This window comes from Bos mutus, chromosome 11 (assembly GCF_027580195.1).
Source record: "Bos mutus isolate GX-2022 chromosome 11, NWIPB_WYAK_1.1, whole genome shotgun sequence".
NCBI classification, from domain to species: domain Eukaryota; kingdom Metazoa; phylum Chordata; class Mammalia; order Artiodactyla; family Bovidae; genus Bos; species Bos mutus.
The window spans coordinates 83,927,502-83,950,060 of record NC_091627.1 but is presented as its reverse complement, the minus strand read 5'-3'; the positions used below and the strand labels follow the sequence as shown (position 1 = coordinate 83,950,060).

At 38.2% G+C, this 22,559-nt stretch overlaps 1 protein-coding gene across 7 annotated transcripts in view; it reads right to left on the bottom strand.

Moving 5' to 3' along the window:
• SLC8A1 (solute carrier family 8 member A1) overlaps positions 1-22,559 on the bottom strand; it is a 463,121-nt gene that overhangs the window by 204,769 nt on the left and 235,793 nt on the right. The gene's annotated exons all lie outside the window — the stretch shown is intronic.

Here is a 22,559-nt window from a genome sequence, read left to right as displayed (position 1 = left end):
CATTGGCTTACCTTGGGAATTAGGGGGGAAACTTAATTTTTTGTGGTGGTTCAGCTTAGAAAGGTTACTTTCAGTTAAATGACCTAGGTAAGAAAAGTCTAAAATAGGACACAGAGATTCTACCTAGCAGAATTATTCAACTAAAAATAATGTCATAGGTAAATTAAAAACTGATGACCAAGTCCTACTATGGGAACTATAGGATCACAGTATAAGGGGCAAGGATATAGGAAGAGGAAGTTAATGTAATAAAAATATATCTGGTTTATGCTGATGACAATAATATCATATATTGGCATATTCTGGTTCTACCACTCACTAACTTTATTACTCTGACAAGTTACATTGTCTGTCCCTCAGTTTTCTCATCTTTAAAAGAGGATAGTAATCATAGCTACCTTATGATGTTGTCAAAAATTAAATGAAATAATCACTGATAAGTTCTTAGCACAGTGTCTGAAATATTGTGAACACATGGCAAAAATTAGCTGCTATAAAATCAACACTACTTAGTGTTTGACTGCACAGATAAATTTAAAAAACTAAAAATATGAACAACAATAAATATGCATATAGTTGCTTGCTATGTGCTGGGCATTGTCCTAAATACTTATCAACATTATATATATTAACATATTTAATTCTAATGCCAACTCATAAGGCAGCTATATTATGATCCCCATGGTACAGACAGGGAAACCAAGGCACGGAAACTTACCTGTTCACATGATGGAGCAGGAATTTACCGAGGCAATCTGCAGGTACCTCAGTGTTTCCTGAAGTGATTTAACAAGTTCTTGTTTTTTATTCTCTTGCCCATAAATCACAGGTGTGTGTCTTTGGAAAACACACAGTGGTTATTTTATAGCAGCCATTAACTCTAAAATTTATTCACTTGGATCTCAGAAAACAAAGGCATCACAAAGTGATGGTGTGAAGTTAGAGTGGACTTTGTGTATTATTCGTTCATACATGCAAAAACAGTATCCAGTGTGAAATGTGGACACAGCAATATACTTAAGTATTAGAGGGTGAGATCTGAAGATTAAGGGCACTTTGACTTCTCTTTATTTTCTTATGAGGCACACACTGATAGAATGCCTGGACTCAATGACAAGGCGGCCCTTTATCTCTTTTTTTTCTGCATATCTAGCTCTTATTCTGTAACTAATGCCTATATAAGAAAATAGAGTGCCCTACCTGACATCTGAGCTCTTAAAGATCTCATACAATTTAATCAATATTCATTTTTTACAGTTTTTTTTCCCCCATCTTATTTTGCAATGATTTCCTCTACATTTTTTTGACTTGTCTTCAAAGCCCAGATGCTTAAATATTGGTTGCTCTGGGTCTTAATGGTTACTCCAGAGCCATGGAATTTTATATTTGATCTCAGACTTTTTTAAGACGTGACAGCTTGATTATTTTACAAGGCCCAAACTCTGAATCAAGTCTGTAATTTTAAGAATCAAAACTGTTTTTCCCACTGATGCAGACATTTTGAAATGTGTGGTCCAGAGCTATTTACAAGCGGGTTACAGCTGTTGTCTCTTTGTGCCCAAGAATCACGGAGAGTCCAAGAGTTGACCCTCCAGGGAATGCTATTAATTTCACTCTCATTTTAGACAGCATTTCCTTCAACTAGCAATTTTCTGGCTCCTTTACACTGCACTGTAGCCTCACGGCATTCAAGCATTCATAGGGCACTTGGACAATTTAGCAATAATACAGGTTTTTATTAAAATAAGTGACTTTGTCGAAAGCTGGGGAAATATAAAATGACTCAGACAAAAAGGCAACTGCCAGAAGCGGAGAAAAAATGACTTAAACTAAGATAGGGGATGGGTTTCCCAGGTGGCGCAGGGGTAAAGAAACTACCGCTAGGAAATGCAGGTTTGATCCCTGGGCTGGGGAGAGCTCCTGGAGAAGGAAATGGCAATGCACTCCAGTATACTTGCCTGGAGAATTCCATGCACAGAGAAGCCTGGCAGGCTACAGTTCATGGGGTTGCAAAAGAGTTGGACACGACTGAGTGCACGCACGCGCACACACACACACACACACACACAAAGGGATAGGTAATTTCTTTAGTCTATAAGAAGAAAGGATTGATATAATACCAATTTGGGGCACAGTGACATCTGAAACTCAATGGAATAAACACTAATGTTGGGAAGGATGAAGCAAAACTCTTTATAGAGTAAAATACCAACTTTCAAGGCACATGGACATGATTTTGGAAGTGCTATATGTGATTCCATGTTTGATAGGGTCTGATGCCTCTTTTCCTAAGTGTGGATTGGAAACCGTATTCTGGTCCTTCTTTTAAGGGAAGAAGTCAACATATCAGTTTTGAAAATGTGATAAAGTACCCTGATACACAAAATAAAATCTATTACCAGGGTGAAGAAAATGATACATTCTGTTTCTCAGCTCTGCCTCCAATGTGCAGACATTACTAGAAATCTCTAGTTGTGGTCCTCCTGTTGTTTATTTAGTCTTTGATTACTTATTCTTCAACCTGCCTACATTAATATTTTGTTCCCTAGTTTCCTTATCTATCAGACAGGTAACAACAATATCATAGGATTGTTTTAAATGTTAAGCTCCTTTGTATTTGAAAAATGTTAGAATTATGTAAAGTAAAGAGAAAGCACTATATAAATGTTTGATTAAAAAAAAAAACCATTCCTTCTCTCTTTTCCATTCTGATAAATTCTTGATATACACCATGTGGTATTTAACATCATGGGACTCACTTTTTTTTTTTTTTTTTAAAGCATTTTGGAATGGCAAGATATGAAAAGCACTAATGCCGCATTGAAACGTTAGATAAGGACAATGAAGAATGGAAAATCCCAGTCTTTTAGATATTGATTGCAGCTTTTTAGGATTACCTCTGGTCCATGTAAATTGCGAAAGCAGACATGAACTCTGACAATGTAAACCCAACTAAACTATGACTCTAAAATATGAATGTCCGCTATTATAAAAGAATCTCAAGATGATAAAACCTGAGGAAATAAACATTAGAAAAGAGCAGGTTATCTCCTCTTCCTCAAAAGCCCTGAAATGTAGTTTCACCATTCCCAGTCATAGGATAAAACATCTGTTCTAGTGGAAAAACAACAAAAAGCCATTTCTGTAAAGCTCCACAGAGAATTTTTCACATGAGTAGATGGAAATATGGATTCCATTTTTAGATAACTACTCTTTCTTGATGTAAAAAAGCCAATGGTCAAAAAACATAAATATCACTTCAGCTTCAATCTTGAAACTCTGATAAGCACAAAAGCTGCAATACCATGCTTAATTAACTTGACATTCATTTATTCATCCTCTCTTTTTGAAAACAGAGTAACATCTAGACACTGGGAATGCTGAAATAGAACATTTCATCTCTGCGTACAGGAGTTCACACTTTAGTCAGGAAGTCAAACACCAAATCATTAAAATATGATGTGATTAGCTCTGTAGTAAAGAAAAATACAGGAACAAGTCAAGGCAAGGCAACAAATCGGATCAGCAGTATCAGGACAGGATCCTGAGAAGAGGTGACACCTGACTGATATCTTTGAGGCTCTGGAAGGGTAGCCAGGGAAAGGTTCTCTAGACAGGAGGAAAGATTTATGCAAAAGCAGAGATGGGTAAAAAAGCATCTGTAATTTCTCAGACAGAATTAATCTCATATATAGCACCTTATGTTGTCTATACTTTTGTTAGCATGAATATTATGCATATGTTTGTGGATCTACATGGCTCTCTCAGTGGACAGTAACCTCCTGAAGCAGGCCAATTCATTGTCTTGCACTTATAACTTGACCACATAGTAGAATAAATGAATTAGTAAGATTTCACTTGAGTCATCTGTGAAATACATTCTTCACCAAAACACTCACCGAACGTCTCACTCACAAGGGGAGCCCTTTGTTTTTTGCAAACATGGCCCCATTCCCAGAGACAGGGCTGGAGAAAATTTTCTTGTCTTTTCAAAGAATCTGATCCCCAAGACATTTTTGTGGTCATGTGGAAAAGGGTCTGGGAAATGTGCTCTTGGATGGCATGGCTGGAATGAGGAATGGGAACTGTTCTGCCTTCTACAAAGTTTCTGCAAAAGGTAGTGAGAACAGAAAAAGCATCCGTGTCGATCAGTATTCCCAGTGCTGAAGTGGGAAGATGCTATAAACACAGAAATGCCTCATAGCGATTTCTACCCAGGGTCTTGCCGAGAACAGTTATAAGCAGCAGTCTCAGGTCTCTGGAGTCCCAAACAGCATTAGTGAAGGTCACTCTGAAGACAGAGCCCCCTTCCCTGGCTCGGCCTGGGCCTTGGCCAGGTCCAACAGAGAAACCAGATCCAACAGAGAAAGAGGTTCATTTCTGAGCCTGAGGGGGTCTCTGCTCTCTTTCAGCAATCTACAAAGGAAAGTTTTAAGTATGTGGAGCTGGGAAATTCTAGAAAGGGAAAAGCTCACCTTCTCAAATGGATTTCTTCCTTAAAGAAGTAGAGCAGAGAGTGGCGATTATTTCACCAGCAGTTCACAGGGGAGTAAGCTGGAATCCGCTAATGATGGTTATTAAAGGTAAATGTTCCATGATCCCCAGGAAGTGACTCCCCATCCTGGCACTTTTGTGGTTTTATCTACACTTGAATCTTGGGTGGAATAAAGCCATTCTGGATTCATCCTGATTGGATATTCAAAACTGGTGATTCATGGGAGTCTGTTTATTCTTATAAATAAGTGTGACAACAGTGGATTAGCTCCTGGCTTCTAACTCCTCCACCCAGCTCCACCAACAGAAGAGCCCAGCTTGTTGACAAAAGCTGCTACATCAGCTGTAGCGTTCTTGCCTCCTTCCAATAGCAAAATAATAAAATGCAGGAAAATGCCACTTTCCCATTTTTCTTTCTTTTCCCTTCTTCTATAGCATTTATTTTCCTCACCTAATTCAGCGGTGTGCTAGGAAACTTAACTAAAACTGAAAGGAAAACTTTCTGGAAATCCTAAAGACTGGAGTCATAATAGGGAATAATTTCTGACCTGGGATAAGCTCCCCTAATCAGCTTTCTCATCCCAGGTACAAAACACAATAAGACTAAATAACCAACATTTGGGAGAAAAAAGAATGGAATGGAAAACTGAAAACAGAATGTTACATTATCTGATTAAGTTTCTTTTCACAGCTGGAAAAAGGTAAAAAAACTTCTGTATCTCTACAGTAGTCAGAACATGAAGTATCATACTGAGAGCATGCACAATGCTTACTCAAATGCAAAGGCTATCTAGTTTAGAAGTCTGCATAGGTATATTCATTACTGCACTCAGACCCATACATACGGCTGGCTTATTATTATTATCCAAGATTATAAATGGAAGCTAAAAGACTTTGCTCTCCAAAGCCCTTTCTTTGCCCAGCTGTATCGCTAGGTGAGATGCATCTGTCTCATTTTCACACATGTCGTCCCTCAATTTGGTCTAGTACCACAAGGAAGACAAGCCATAGCTTTTAAGGGAAGGGTGAGACACTGTTCTTACTGCAGTTCCTTGCCAGCAATTGTTAAAAGGATCATCAATGTCCCTGTGTCTAGTCTTGCCCAGTAAAAGAGAAAGGTTACTAAAAGTATCCAAACACAGGCTGCAAGCGGAACTTGACCTCTGATCCAGTGTAAGCCCAGCGGATGCAGACACACTTCCCATCAGCCCTCCCACTCCCTTAAGCCACCCCCACCCCCATCCACCATCATAAATCTTGAAAAACCTACAGTTAACCTTATTACTTTGTCAACACAGTGATGATGTATGTTTATATCCAACCAGTCCTGCCTCATTGAATGTTTTCCCTGGATGGATCTGATTCCATTAGTTTTCTCTCTCATTCACTTATTCTCAAAAACACCTTGATTCTTTATCAAGCCACTAGCTTTACTTTATCAAGCTGACTCTTCTGCCAGATCTCAAGAGAATCTAGGAACTGGTGAGTTTGCAACATGATGTTAGAACTACTGGCCCATTCAGTGAAAACAAAACAAAAATAAAATAAAATCCAAAACACGTTTTCCTTCCCCCCTACTCCCAACGGGAGGAGCAGGATGTGAAAGTGAATTTATAATGAAGTTAGTGTCTAAAGATTTCATGACTTATGCATTCGGGCTTCCCTTGTGGCTCAGCTGGTAAAGAATCCGCCTGCAATGCAGGAGACCTGGGTTCGATCCCTTAGTTGGGAAGATCCCCTGGAGAAGGGAAAGGCTCCTTACTCCAGTATTCTGGCTGGGAAAATTCCATGGACTATATAGCCCATGGGGTCACAAAGAGTTGGACACAACAGAGCAATTTTCACTTTACATCCAGTTATACTGGTATAATAGTAAGAGTAAGATGCTATCATTATCTTTTATTTTTTGATAAAGCTGAAACACAAGTTAAACAAATTGTGAGACATATGAATCTCTGACAGGCAATAACTTGCAAGAGAGAATAACAAATTACTGGGAGAGTGTTAAGTTGTCTGGAGAGTGTTATGGTTCATCAGGGACCATTTTCAAGGGGCTTATTCAGAACCTCCCTTTCAGAGGCACCTACACAAGAGCCATGACGTGCCAATGACCTGGAGAAAGATTACGTCTTCCCAGCACTCACCCTTGTGACAGCACTTTCCAAAATCACAAAGGAATATAAACACAAAGGCAAAGCACAAAGAGCAAAATTGGATGTTGCTTCATTTCCTCTCACCTCTAGTCCCCGAAAACATCAAAGCACAGTTCTTTGTGTGGGTTTCACTTCAGTTGTCCTTTCTGCCTCGCACAGATCAACCCTATCTATGGAAGAATACGGATGTCCAAGTGTATTTTATTTTTCATTTTTAACTAATTTTTATTGTAGTTGTTTTACAGTGTTGTACTAGTTTCTACCTTAGAGAAAAGTGAATCAGCTATATGTTTACATATATTCTCTCTTTTTTGGATTTGCCTCCCATTTAAGTCATCACAGAGTACTGAGCAGAACCCTGTGCTATACATACAGTAGCTTCTCATTAGTTATCTATTTTATACATAGTATCAATAGAGTATATACATCTATTCCAGTCTTCCAGTTCATCCCACCTCTCCTTCCTGCTTGGTACCTGTACAATTATTCTCTACATCTGTGTCTGTATTCCTCCTTTACAAATAAGATCACCTATACTATCTTTCTAGATTCCACATATATGTGTTCATATTTGATATTTGATTTTCTCTTTCTGAATTACTTCATTATGTAAAACATAATTCAGAAAGATACATGCCCCTCAATGTTCATTGCAGCACTGTTTACAATAGCCAGGGAATAGAAGCAACCTAAATGGCCATCAACAAAGTAATGGATAAAGAAGATGTGGTACATAAATACAATGGAATAGTCCTCAGCCATAAAAAGGAATGAAATTGTGACACTTGCAGAGCCGAGTATCCTTAACAGCCTTCCCAACGATAGATACTAAAGATGGGATGAAGGTTTTGAAAACAGAGACCTGTGGTCAGGCAGAAAGAAAATAATAGCAAAAGCCTTTTTATTACCTGCCCCCCTCACTCTTTTTTTTTTTCCTGAAAAGCAAAGATGTATGGCTGTTCACCCAGTGATTTTGGTAGAATCGAGGAAAATCAGGCCTGTAATTGTTTGTGTAATTCCAGCGGTTAAGAGAAGCAGTGACTTTGGCCCTAATGTAGAATATCTACAAATACGAAGCCCAGACCCTTGGGAGGTGAAGTTGAAAAACAAATTTCTTATACATATAAAGTTTGCATATAAATCTTATTTCCACCTTCCCAAAAAATTTCAATGAAAAAATATGTATGCATGGTTTGGGTAAAAATACGCTTTTCTACATTTTCTTGGATTGCTGCTTAGTCTTATACTAAATGGTTAATGAAGTTTGCTCCTCAATCTCACTTCCCATGAAGTTAGGCCAGTGCATGGCAGCCCTGCCAATAACTGCTCACCAGTGACCCATGCTGCTCTATGCATCTGAGCACAAGAGGACTGCTTCTGGCAATTCTTCAGGAGCTAAAAAGGGCAGATTCCCATACCCCTGGGGAGGAGCAAGCTTCATGTTAATATGCATGGTCATATGGGCAGGCTGTGACCCCATGGACTGCAGCCTACCAGGCTCCTCTGTCCATGGGAGTTTCCAGGCAAGAGTACTGGAGTGGGGTGCCATTGCCTTCTCCGTCCTTGAATCTTACTTTCATGCATTTTGACAGTCTTGTTTTATAACTAGAGAATGTCAGAGGTAGAAACAAGATGATAAGCTTTCTAAGCCATAGAGTACAACAGCACACAAAATCATCTTTGCAAAATGGTCAACCAGACCTTAGGAACAGAGAGATGGCAGAATTTTTTCCTTCAAGAGACATTTATTAAGGCCTTATCTACAACTCTGTGAATTGGGTCTTATTATCTTAATTTTATACATGATGAAATGGAAACTCAAGATGTTCACAACTGGTAAGAGATAAAACGGGATCTTGAGCCTAGGTCTGATCCCAAAGCCTGTATTTTTTAAACTAAGTTAAGGCCATGGTTTTTCCAGTGGTCATGTATAGATGTGAGAGTTGTACTGTGAAGAAAGCTGAGCACCGAAGAATTGATGCTTTTGAACTGTGGTGTTGGAGAAGACTCTTGAGAGTCCCTTGGACTGCAAGGAGATCCAACCAGTCCATTCTGAAGGAGATCAGCCCTGGGTTCTTTGGAAGGACTGATGCTAAAGCTGAAACTCCAATACTTTGGCCACCTCATGTGAAGAGCTGACTCATTGGAAAAGACCCTGATGCTGGAAGGGATTGGGGGCAGGAGGAGAAGTTGACGACAGAGGATGAGATGGCTGGATGGCATCACTGACTCGATGGACATGAGTTTGGGTGAACTCCGGGAGTTGGTGATGGACAGCGAGGCCTGGTGTGCTGCAATTCATGGGGTCACAAAGAGTTGGACACGACTGAGTGACTGAACTGAACTGGTTTAAAACATAGTGTTAGTTTCATAAGGCAGTTCTATTTCCAGTTTTTTAAGGAATCTCCACACTGTTCTCCATAGTGGCTGTACTAGTTTGCATTCCCACCAACAGTGTAAGAGGGTTCCCTTTTCTCCACACCCTCTCCAGCATTTATTGCTTGTAGACTTTTGGATCGCAGCCATTCTGACTGGTGTGAAATGGTACACACTGAGGAAACCAGAAGGGAAAGAGACACGTGTACCCCAATGTTCATCGCAGCACTGTTTATAATAGCCAGGACATGGAAGCAACCTAGATGTCCATCAGCAGATGAATGGATAAGAAAGCTGTGGTACATATACACAATGGAGTATTACTCAGCCATTAAAAAGAATACATTTGAATCAGTTCTAATGAGGTAGATGAAACTGGAGCCTATTATACAGAGTGAAGTAAGCCAGAAAGAAAAACACCAATACAGTATACTAACGCATACATATGGAATTTAGAAAGATGGTAACAATAACTCTGTGTACGAGACAGCAAAAGAGACACTGATGTATAGATCAGTCTTATGGACTCTGTGGGAGAGGGAGAGGGTGGGGAGATTTGAGAGAATGGCATTGAAATATGTATAGTACCATGTATGAAACGAGTTGCCAGTCCAGGTTCGATGCACGATGCTGGATGCTTGGGGCTGGTGCACTGGGACGACCCAGAGGGAGGGTATGGGGAGGGAGGAGGGAGGAGGGTTCAGGATGGGGAACACGGGTATACCTGTGGCGGATTCATTTCAATATTTGGCAAAACTAATACAATATTGTTAAGTTTAAAAATAAAATAAAATTAAAAAAAACACAAAACATAGTGTTAGTTTCAGGTGTACAGCAAAGTCAATCAGTTACCCATATATGTATATCCACTCTTTTTTAGTGTCTTTTCTCATACAGGTCACTACAGAGTACTGAGTAGAGTTCCCTGTGCTATACAGTAGGTCCTTATTAGTTATCTCCTTATTAGTTATCTATTTTCTATATAAAAGTGTTTATATGTCAATCTCAATGTTCCAATTCTTTCCTCCCCACAAAGCCTGTATTTTCAACCACTATAATATACATCTGATGGTCATTCTCTTTGACTTTTTCACAACTGTAGGAGGAAAAGCATATTAACAAGCATGCAACCTCAGTTGTGCCCAACTCTTTGTGACCCCGTGGACAGTATATAGCCTACCAGGCTCCACTGTCCATGGAATTTTCCAGGCAAGAATACTGGAGTGGGTTGTCATTTTCTCCTCCAGGGGATCTTCCCAAACCAGGGATCGAACCCATATTTCTTGCATCAGCAGGCAGGTTCTTTACCACTGTGCCACCTGGGAAGCCCAACTAGGAGGAAAGTTCTATATAATGACAGATTCATACTTTCAGTAATATTGTGTAAAAGAATAGCCTCATTAACTGTGAGGTTTGGTTCAGGAGTCAATTTCTAGTTTTTTGTAGTTTTTTTTTAAAGGTCGCTTAATATTTCATATCCTCTATCTGAAGTAAAATATAATAACAATTTGTTTAAGAATTAAGTTTTATGTCATCCCATCAATGTTGAGTGTGATTCATCTAAACCCAGGGAATGCCAACAGTAGAGAAGCCCAATGTTATAAAGAGGGTGATCACAGTATTTGCACATGAGATAATTTGGCTTTTCTTCTGAGCCTCGTATGCCAACTTAAATAATCACTCTCAGTTAAACAAAGTATAACTATTTTGCTTATACATGTCAAGAGCACTTGCAGTGCTTTTGATTTTGTTCATTTCTCTTCACTAGATATTCACAATGTAGTTTTCACAACAAAATAGCTTGTTAATCCAATCAGTTGAGATAGGAATAAAAACCAGTCCTCTTGGTCCCCAGGCACCAAAAACATGATGTGGAATTTTTTACGTTTCATTTGACTTTTCTTCATGGTTTTTAATAATAGAATATTTTGCCTGAAATCTTTTATATAATCTTCTGATTGGAGATTAAATGCCAAAACAATGTTTGAGACACTAGTAATATTGCATAAAATCCCTAAGAGAATAATGTGAGACCCCAAAGTGCTCTCTAAGAGCCAGAGACTAAACCCTGAGCTGGTTCTCTTTGCTGTTCACTGCTCAGTACCCAATGCCTAGAATAGTGTCTGGCATATAGTAGACAATGGTAGCTAACAGATGTCTCTCCAGTGAATGAATGGAATCTCTACAATGGTGTCTTCTGCAGTTTCTAGAGGAGGACTCTTTCATTCCATTTTTTAAACTCCATTTTATCTTCAAAGAGAAGAGACTTCAATATAGGAATAATCCTAGGTTTATAGCGGGGCATCTTCTTTCTGTTTCTGAAGCATGCTTCTACATGGTATCTAAAAAGCAAACTCAGAGCAGGACAGGAAAGATAGGTGACATCTCCTGTAGTTTGCCATCACCTTATGTGTGCTTATTTGGAGGAGGTAACCATGCTGGAAACAATATATGAGCATTCTTTAAAATGCAATCATTGATTATAGAGGGTTTTGTGACTAGTGAACTCATTGGGGATTAGCCTTGATGGGCAAAAGAGGAAATACTTTCCTATAAGGAAATCCCCTTATAGGGCAGTCTATTAGACAGGAAGTTTATTTTCTAATGCAGCTGAGCTAAGGTACCAACCTAGGCAATTTATACTGACGTCTCAGTTCCACTGATGACTTTCTGTACAGTCCTGAGCTAAGATGGACCATTATGTTTATATCATGTCCATTCAGAACAATTTTTCTAAAACTTTCCAGTTGAAAACAACCAACCATGGACCTATCAATGTGGAACTTGGGGCAACTGATGACTCCGTGTGCTACAGATTCATGTTCTCTTCTGAGTCATATGTGTTTAATTAGTCTAACCAACATCATGACTGAACCAGCTCTGTACATGCATTCTTCTTTACACTTTCAACTTAGGCCCAGTGACGCAAAAGGCGGATGTGATGGCAGACAGGATGGAATCACGCTAACAGGCTGTCGTGGAGTCAGACTTTAAAAAGTGACCTCCTAGGGTCCTTAAGTAATGTCTACCCTCTTCCAGAAAAGTAATAGATCATTAACTCTCCACTCTTTCCAAAACACACACATCATATGCACCACACACACACACCATACACACCACACACACACCACACAGGCATCACACATACACACCACATTTCCTAGAAAAGCATTTTAAATAATTTGGAGCTCAATAAATGCTGTTATACTAAGCTTTCAAATAAGCTGGTCTGTTAGTAAATATAATAGCACCTTGAGGCAAAAGTAAATGATAATATGCTGTATTGTGGTGTCTAGTTGACTAGAAAAGACAAATACAAATATAATAATTACAGAGCAATACAGTTATTTAGGTGCAGAATTAAGTGGTTGGTTGAGTTACCAGTGACCAAGAGTCTATAAAATACCTGCATTCCTAAAACACATTTGTAAGTTGGCAGCAGTTTACATATGTTGTCAGAAAAATAATAGGAGTGAGCCACTCACAAAAGCTTACATGATAAATAATCCTCCTGAACCAGAGACTTAGGGCTATAAAGTAAGGATGCTCTATTGTTCCAAGAGGAACAAAATTTTGGATGCTAGGCATCTTGGAAGCTGGGAAAGCTAGGATGCTTCTGGGATAGTGGTCAGAAGCTCTCAGCAAAGGGTAATCCTATTCCTGAGTGTCAGCCAACCAGGCAGGGGAAGGTTGTCCATGCGTGGGGGCACATGGCAAGGATAAGGGGTATTTTAGCTCCAACTTACTATTGCAAGATGATGGGGTTATGAAGGCAGGAGGGAAGGACAGGGAAGGATGACAGATGGAGACTTGAAGGATGGAAAACTGGAATAGGGGCTCTGCAGGGACTGATAGAGACGAGCCATCCTGGCAAGTGGGGGGATGCGAGCTTGTCTCTTCTCCTCCCACCTGCTCTTTATTGACTCACTGTGGAACTCTAATCCAGAACTTTCTTCCCCTATCAAGACAGAATAGTGTATGGAAGTTCCTTTAAAAACTAAAAATACCGCTACCATATGATCCAGCAATCCCACTCCTGGGCATATATCCAGAGAAAACTATAATTCAAAAAGATACCTGCACCACAATGTTCACAGTAGCACTGTTTATAATAGCCAAGACATAAAAGCAACCTAAACACCCGTCAGCAGATGAATGGATAAAGATGTGGTGTGTGTGTATACACACATACAGCATATATACTCCATTGTGTGCATGTATGTATGTATACATGTGTATGTGATAGAGTCTCATGAAAACTTGTGTATGTATGTATATATATATGTATATATGTGTGTGTGTGTGTGTGTATATATATATATTCCATTGTGTGTGTAACACACACACAACGAAATATTGCTCAGCCACAAAAAAAGAATGAAATAATGATATTTGCAGCACCGTGGATGGACCTAGAGATTATACTAAGTAAAGTAAGCCAGACAGAAAAAGACAAATATCATAAAATATTGTTTATGTGTGTGTGTTAGTCGCTCAGTCATGTCTGACTCTTTGTGACCCCATGGACTATAGCCTGCCGGGCTCTATCCATGGAATTTTCCAGGCAAGAATACTGGAATGGGTTGCCATTCCCTTCTCCAGGGGTTCTTCCTGACCCAGGGATTGAACTCAGGTCTCCTGCATTGCAGGCAGATTCTTTACTGTCTGAGCCACCAGGGAAGCCCAATATTGCTTATATGTGAAATTTTTAAAAAAGATACAAATGAACTTATTTCCAAAGGGGTAAGAGTTGTAGGGGACAGATAAATTAGGAAGTTGGGGTTAACATACACACATTACTATATATAAAATAGATAACTAATAAGAACTTACTGTATAGCATAGGTAACTATACCCAATATTTTGTAATAACATACAAGGGGCTTCCCTAGTGGCTCAGTGGTGAGAACCTGCATGCTAATGCAGGACATGTGGGTTCAATCTCTGGGTTGGAAGATCCTCTGGAGAAGAAAATGGCAACCCACACCAGTATTCCTGCTTGGGAAATCTCACAAACAGAGGAAACTGGTGGGCTACAGTCCGTGTGACTGTAGCAAAAGAGTTGGACCCTCTAGAGAAAGGGTCCCCAATCCTTGGGCTTCCAGCTTGTTAGGAACCAGGCCCCATAGCAGGAGGTAAGAGGCAGGGCAAGTAAAACATCATCTGCCACTTACTATTGCTAGGTTTAATGCCTGAATCATTCCCTCTGCCCCTCAGTCCATCCCAGCCATGGAAGAATTGTCTTCCAGGAAACTGGTCCCTGATGCCAAAAAGGTTGAGGACCACTCTTCTAGAGAGCAGAAAGAAAGGATGGAAACAGAAGGCCCTTGCTCATTACAGATACTACTCTGCACGCCAAACCCCACATGTGTCATGGTTCCTGCAGGGCTCACGGGGAAGAGCTCACTTGAGGTTATGAAACTTCAATGGGCAGTGGCCTGAAGCAACAAGGAAGAGAAGCGGATTTAAGTATAAAAGCAATCCCTGGTCCTTTGGCTTCCACTTCTGCTTCCCCCTTCCGCGGTCCTCACCCGCACTGTTCCCTGCAGACCCTCTGTAAACCATATGTGGTGCTTAAGGCAAGGCAGTCTCATCTGGAAATAAACCTGCCATGGGGCCTGGATTCATGACAGAGTTTTCATGAATTTTCATCTGAAAAACAAACACATACACCCATGAAGAATTGTTCCTACGGCTTCACACAGGAAATAAACTCCTCATCTACTTTGTTTTTATTTAATAGAATCACATTTTAGGAAAGCTAACCACCTGTCATTAAAAAGTCTGACACAAAGATAAGGATTTTTTTTTTTTAACTGGTTTCAAAGGGAAGGTACATTCTGCTGAAGAAAAAGAGAAATTGCAAAAGTTCTACCAAGGAAGTTCTGGCTTCATTGAGGCTCCATAGACTGGATGAGTTGGTCTTGAAGGCTATGACTTGGCCAAACTTCTGCTCCCGCCCCCATCTCCTGCCTTCTGACCTTTACTTCTACTTCAGCTGAAACATTCAAGGTAAGGATAACTTCAAAGTTGAGGTTCCTTCCTCCCACCCCAAGCTTCAACAACCATCACCCTGGTCAGCCAGCAGATATCCATATCAAGTTAAGACTCTTTATCAACAAAAATATTATGACTTATTGAATGGTTAGCATTTTTTAACAATAAAGTATTTTTTAATTAAGGTATGTACATTGTATTTTTAGGATATAATGTTATTGTATACAAACCAGACTACAGTATGGTGTAAACATAACTTTTATATACACTGGGAAACTGAAAACTCTGTGTGACTAGCTCTTTTGTGTTATTTGCTGTATCTGGAACCAAACCCACAATATCTCTGAGGTCTGCCTGTATAGCCCATGTGTTGTTTTGGAACCAGCTTATCTCGGCTCTTGAGAATCAATTGTGCACATCTCTTCCAAAATTTATGTTCAGTGAAATGTTAATAACTTGAAATGATCCATGGTAGAAATATTAACATCATGGGGAGATAGGCAAATGCTACAAATGAGGACTTTTGTTTGAAGAGTACTTTGCTTTTAAGATGTTTCTATCAAATGACTATAGAATATTAACATATATATACTACTATATATAAAATAGGTTATCAACTAGGACCTATTGTATAACACAGGAAACTGTACTCAACATTCTATAATAACCTATGTGGGAAAAGAATCTAAAAAAGAGTAGATATATGTATATATGTATAACTGATTCACTTTGCTGTATACCTGAACCTAACACATTGTAAATCAACCATCCTCCAATATAAGATAAAAATTAAATTAAAAAATTTAAGAAAATAAACATTCTAATGAAAATACTACAGTTTAAGAACTAAATGCTAAAATGCAATTTTTTTTCTGCTCAAATATGCTATAAAATCATAAGTAATATCATTCTTTCCTTTAGGGAAACTATAAGGGTATAAGCTATAAAAGAATAAAAAAGCAGATAAATTAACCAAATCTTTATTTTCAAAGAATAATTTGCTTTGATAGAGTCTCATGAAAATGTTAAATTATTTGTAATATTGTTTCTACTTGGAAAACTTATTCGTATAGTTTATGTTACAGTGCAAAGGACAAGATGTTCCCTTTTCAAGTTACAAACATAAATTCACATTTGGAGATGGTGAGAGAGGCCCAATGGCCTCCACTACTTTTCTTGTCAGCTTGTTTTAGAGTCAGGCTACAAATAAGTTTGTAGTCTGTCTTTTGCATTGAGCTACTATCTGCAGACAATCTTGTAAAAATACAAATAGGTTCTCAGTAGGTGGAAGATTATTAAATAAATCTATCAGGGGCTTCCCAGTGGAAAAGAACCCACCTGCCAATGCAGGAGACATAAGAGATGCAGGTTCAATCCCTGAGTTGGGAAGATCCCCTGGAGGAGGAAATGACTACCCACTCCAGTATTCTTGCCTGGAAAATCCTATAGGCAGAGGAGCCTGGCAGGCTATGGTCCATAGTATCACAGAGTCGGACACGACTTAAGCAACTTAGGATGCATATGCGCTATCTCCAGACAATTTTGCTAAAATACAAATTGGTTCCTGGGAGGTGAAAGATCATTAAACAGACAGACAGATTGATATCAGACATATGTCAGATATTTCAGAGATATCTCTATCTATCTATATGTATCAAAGATATATCACATATATATACATCAGATTAATAAACAGATAGATTTCAAGGGAGTGATATGAAGGACAGACATATTTTGGCAGGTGGTTGGACCTAGGAGAAGTCTTGGCCAAGTGTTCTGCTGGAGGAGTAAGAGGTCTGGGATGGTGAATTTGGGACAATATAAAGCACTTGCAGGGAATTTGCGAGATAGAGATTTTTGCCCATGATTTGGTCTCAAACTCATGAGCTGGATGGTTGGCTCCCCTAAATCAAGGCCCCCATCTTCCTCACTGTTGTGTCTTGATGGTGCCTGGATTATTTTAAGTTCAGTAATTATCTGTTGACAGTGAGAATTGTGGTATAAAAGGCAAAAAAAAAAAATACTGTTTTTTTCAAAGTTTTTCTGCATTTTTCTCTAAGTTTAGAATGTAGATGAGATAGCATAGTTTATCTTCTATTTAAGTCATAAAGAACATCGATTCTCACAAAGTGCAGAGATAACATCGAATACTAAACTCATATTCTTTCCACAACAATTACTTTATGACCTCCCATAGATGAGGAAGTCAGGCTGATAAGTTTTCAAAGAAAAAGACTGTGACAGAATTAAAGCCTGATTTACAGTAATGTATTTTCTGGGATAACTTGCTGTTTTCTCATCTTAACTGTCCTATAAGTCTTTGTTAGAGGCTCAAAAATACAAGAATTAGAGTAAAGGAAAACTGTGTCTATAAAAAACAACAACACATTTTTTTGAAATCAGAAAGCAAAGAATATTATAGTTGCTGTAGGTAATTTTATGATTCATTATCAGGATCCATTCATCAGAATCCCTCATGAGGATTCAAAGGACCACAAAGATCCCATTACCATGTTTAATAATGAGTAATAACTATTCTCTCTTTTCACAGGTACTTGAAAGTAGCCCTTATCAGTATCTCCCTGTCCTCACCTTTAATATGCAACAGTTAAAAACTAAAGCCAAAAAGGTTTCAAGCAACTTTGTTAAACTTTAATTGACTCCTCCAGCAACTCAGCGTTTTCTCCATGGTCGGTGCCCATGACAAAAACATATAAGCACTGGGCATATTTTCTAGACATAAACATGCAATGTAACACACAGTAAGCAAAGTTTATGTCAAATGACCACCTGTGTTCTTGATTATTAGAAGTGTTTTCACAAACTTGCCAGCCTACAATGTAAAGCCACACTGAAACAAAGGGAAGACACGTCCAAAGTATTAAGTCAGTGGTTTCAAGAGTTTATAATTCCATGGCTTTATATTGGAGATCCTGCTCTGTTCAACAAAATCTAGAAAATGAAAATAGGTCTGTGTATTATACATGGGAGGTCTAAGTTTTGCTGTTGAAATTCTAGAAGCTACCTGGGTTCCAAAATAGGAGTCTCTTGATAAAACCTAGGGCTCAGCTGTCATGGCATGACCCACTCCCATTTGGAGATGAGTCCCTGATATTTTTTTTTCCTCAAAGAGGCAGGGAAGTGAGATGTCCATCTACCAAAGGCATAATGGGGGTTGCATTGTTGAAAAGGCCTCATGGTGACTCTGTCCCCTGTCAATCCAGAGATATATTGCTTCAATCGCCTGTAAAAAAAATACATGACCTTATATAGTTAAGGTCCTCATATCCCTTAAAAAGTCCTTTGTTACCTATTATTAATGTATCTGACCCATTGGATTTTTCGGTTAATGTAAAGTTTTTAACATATTTTTATAAAACAAGCTAAAATAGATTCACTCTCAACCTCTGTGAAATTGACGTCATACTCCATCTCAGTGACATGGTAATTACTGGAAAGATACCTTTATCTCTTTCAACACCTACCTGAAATTCTTGTAAACTACAAATCATTAAAAACACCTGTACATCCAACACATCAGCAATCTAATATCATATTAACTTATAGCAGCACATGCTTAGCCATATATTTTATTTTTCAGTCTCTATGTACGTAGTGAGTTAAATAGAAACTATATAAAGAGTATTTACACGTGATACAGAGGAAAGAAAGGAAGGAAAGAAAACTAAGCCATGAGATCAACATACAGGGTTTTTTCTTTCCAAGACATCTGTGTCCTCATCAGGGTAACGACAGAGGAAAATACTCCCTTCAACCCCCTCACTGCCAGGACTTTTCTGCCTATGATGTTAACACATACCAAAGGAGTCTTCAAATGCCTCCTGCTAAGTCAGACTATTAATCTTTCCTTTATCTCATATTTATTTCTCCTGCTTCATAATGTGATAGGTTTTTGGAAGATTTGGCAATAAAACTGCCAAACAACCAGAGAATTTGGGCTTTGATCTTTTCCTCCAGTGTCTGAGCTGGATTTTGGGTCTTGCTGCTGTGGAACGGCTGCTTCTAGTAACGCCTCAAACTTCCACCCCTGCCCTTTGGAGATGTCCCTGGTCACCTGCCACCATTTACATGACTATCCATTGTGAGGACAATGTGAGTTTCCAGCAAAATGCATTTCAGAATATAATACAGTGTGGATTTAAGACCTGATAGAAGTACACCCAGAGGAGTGATTGTGACCTTTTAAATCAATAAATTCTTGGAAGCCTTCTGTAAACCAACTTCAGAAAATAACCGTTCCCTTCTTGGTACACCACTGCGCTTTTTGATTTGTCTTTTGTTAAGTCATGGGGTCACAAAGAGTCGGACACAACTGAGAGACTGAACTGAACTGAACTGAAGTCCTTCTGAGGAAAGGGCTGAACCTGGGGATTGTAGACCTTGAACAGTGACAACAGGGAATAAAAGAATGTTATATGACTCTGACTATCATCTTACCAAAACTCAGTAATGAGAGCGTCTGTTCCTTCATCCATCATCCAGTGGACTTTCAGGAAGGGGAGAGGGAATAAGCATTTAGAAATCCATCCTCAGCTGACTTTGAAAGATCACAGATCATGTTAGAGGAGGGCCTGTGAGCTTGTCCACCTTCCTTCCTCAGTTCCTTCCAGTACCTTCTTTTTATTCTTTGAATAGATCACACTTTTTTCCCTGCCATGAAATATTCACACATGCTGTTTATTCTGTCTTGGATTTCTTTTCCTAAGATCTTATTTGTACTTCAAGTTTCTATTCGAATACTACTTGCTTAACAAAGAATTTGCCTGACCACCTAATCTAAATTAGGTTGCTCCCTCCTTTCATTTTTTGATTGAACTCTTTCATTTTTATGGATTTTCTTCACAATCTGCCTTTACACTTTGCCTCCTTTCTTGTTTCTGTGATTCCTACTGGCATGAGAGTCTCACAAAGGCAGGCAACATATAGGTAACATGCAGTAGAAACTAAATAAATATCTGCTGTATCAAGGCATTTTTTTAAGGTGAATAAATGGGGTATCTGAAAAAAAAAAAAACCTGACAGCCATACTGAATTGTAAATAAACTTATACTGATGTTTTTGTGTTCAGTTGAATAAACTTTAAACTTCGAATTTTAAGTTTTACAAATCAGTGAGAGTTTCATTTATATTTTAAACTTTCATTTTTCCCAAAGAAGCATGTCCTCCAAGTGAAATTTAAATATTTCTAGCTTCCCATAATATTAGAATCTTTTTTAATATTTAGCACTATAGGGCTTTGTAAGTTTAAGAAAAATCACTGTATTTATCTTAAGTGAAAGATAGAGAAAATTCCATTAAGCTTTTGACCTAATTTTTCTCTGGTTTAAGGCAACTGAAGAGTTCTCAACTGGAAACAATTTCTTGGTGGCTATTCCACTGCTATCCAGAGGCATATAGATGGAGTACGTTCTACAGACTTACCTATGGCATACTCATTTATATAATTTTTGTCAGGAAAAAGGTTAAAATCCTGATGTTACTTAATCAAGCTGTAAAAAAGGTATCCAGATGCTATTCAGTACTTTAGAAACAGTGATGATTTGTATAGGGTTCAAGGCATTTTAATTATTATATGAAGGTTTATGTGGCAGGTTTAGTAAGTTTTATAAAAGTGAAGTATTGGGATCAATAGAATCCATAATAATCTATTTAATATTTTCAATAGAGTGCAGAATGCAAGTGGGAAATCAACTAGAATCTGCTTCATACACCTCTAACTGCAATGAGGTTATCTTTATGGCCAAAATTAACAAGGAGATTATTTATGCATAATTACTTATGATTCCCTTTAATCCAACAATTCTACTTCAAAGAGCTTATTTTACAGATTTTTTTTCACAAGTGGATAAAAATTCTTAATGTACCATTTTTACTTAAAAAAAAAAAAAAAAAGAAACAAATGTTCATCAATACGGGAGTTTTTTCCGTGATATACATTGTTTGCTACCTGCTAGAAATTGTTCCAAGTATTTTCACACAATTAGTTAATATTTAACAACAGCAATCTTATGTCCACTTTAAAGATGCAGTAAAGTAGCCTGTGGGAGGCCACAGAGATACTAAGTAGCCAAGCAAGGGTTTAAGTCCAAATGATAATTTTTAAAAATGAGGTAGACCTACATTTACTGGTAAAATATCCAGGACATATTTTTAGGTTGAGAAGTAAGATGCATAATAGCAAATATGGTTCTAATTAAACAACATTACTTATGTATACCTACATATGCATACAAATGCCTAGAAAAGGTCTAGAAGTTTCTCCCCAAACCAGTCTGCAATTATGTCTTATTTGTAAGGAAAGGTTTAAAAGAGACTTTTTTCTTTTACTTTTTTTAAACTTCTGAATGATTTTAATGTGATATTTTTAAATGGCAAAGAAAAGATACATTATTGGGTTATTAAAATTAATATAACTCCCATTTCCAACCCTGTACTAAAAGCAACATTTGAAAAGGTATAACACTTAATGTTCATATTTATGTTTCCTAATAAGAAGATATAATTAAAGATTCTAATTTTATATAATCTAAATTCACATGAACATACATACACTCTGTATGTAGCAAATGTATTATTCTGAAGAGACTCCCATCAAGGAGAAAAGAACAGAAGGAAAGTCAGACAGTTAAGTCCAAACATTCCCCAGATTTCCGGAGACACTAGAAAATGAAAATGACTCCAGTGAATTCATAAAGATAACAAAATTACATAGTAGGCAATGATCTGAAAAGGAATATCCTGAATATAAAAATCATAATGGAAGTTGTGATGGTTTGGTATATAATGCAGTCATTCTAGAAGAATTGATGCATTTTTTTTAAAAAAGCTATCTACATATGGATAAAAAGAAGTAAATTTTTGTCCTGATGATTATTTTATTTAGTGTTAGGCTATGAAATTCTTCTATGTAATGAATGATAAAAGGCAGGATTAGAATCCATCGAATTTTGATCATGAGAAGGAAATGTGGTTTATGAAAGGCCTGTGCATCATGACATTATTGACATTGAATTTGGATAAATCCTCTATAGTGAGAATGTGATCCAAAATTATTAATTATATAAATTAAACTCAATTTAATAAACTCCAATTAACACAAGTGATTACTCTTAATCCTTCCAAAAATGATCGACTTTTGGAATATACTACATCTAGAGACACAGCTCTCATTAAGACATTACTCTTTCCTGCTACTTCTCCATGGAGAAGGCCATGGCACCCCACTCCAGTACTCTTGCCTGGAAAATCCCATGGATGGAGGAGCCTGGAAGGCTGCAGTCCATGGGGTCGCTAGGAGTCGGACATGACTGAGCAACTTCAGTTTCACTTTTCACTTTCATGCATTGGAGAAGGAAATGGCAACCCACTCCAGTGCTCTTACGTGGAGAATCCCAGGGACGGCAGAGCCTGGTGGGCTGCCTTCTATGGGGTCACACAGAGTCGGACACGACTGAAGTGACTTAGCAGCAGCAGCAGCAGCTACTTCTCCAACAGCTCACTCTTGAGAGCAGGAGAAGG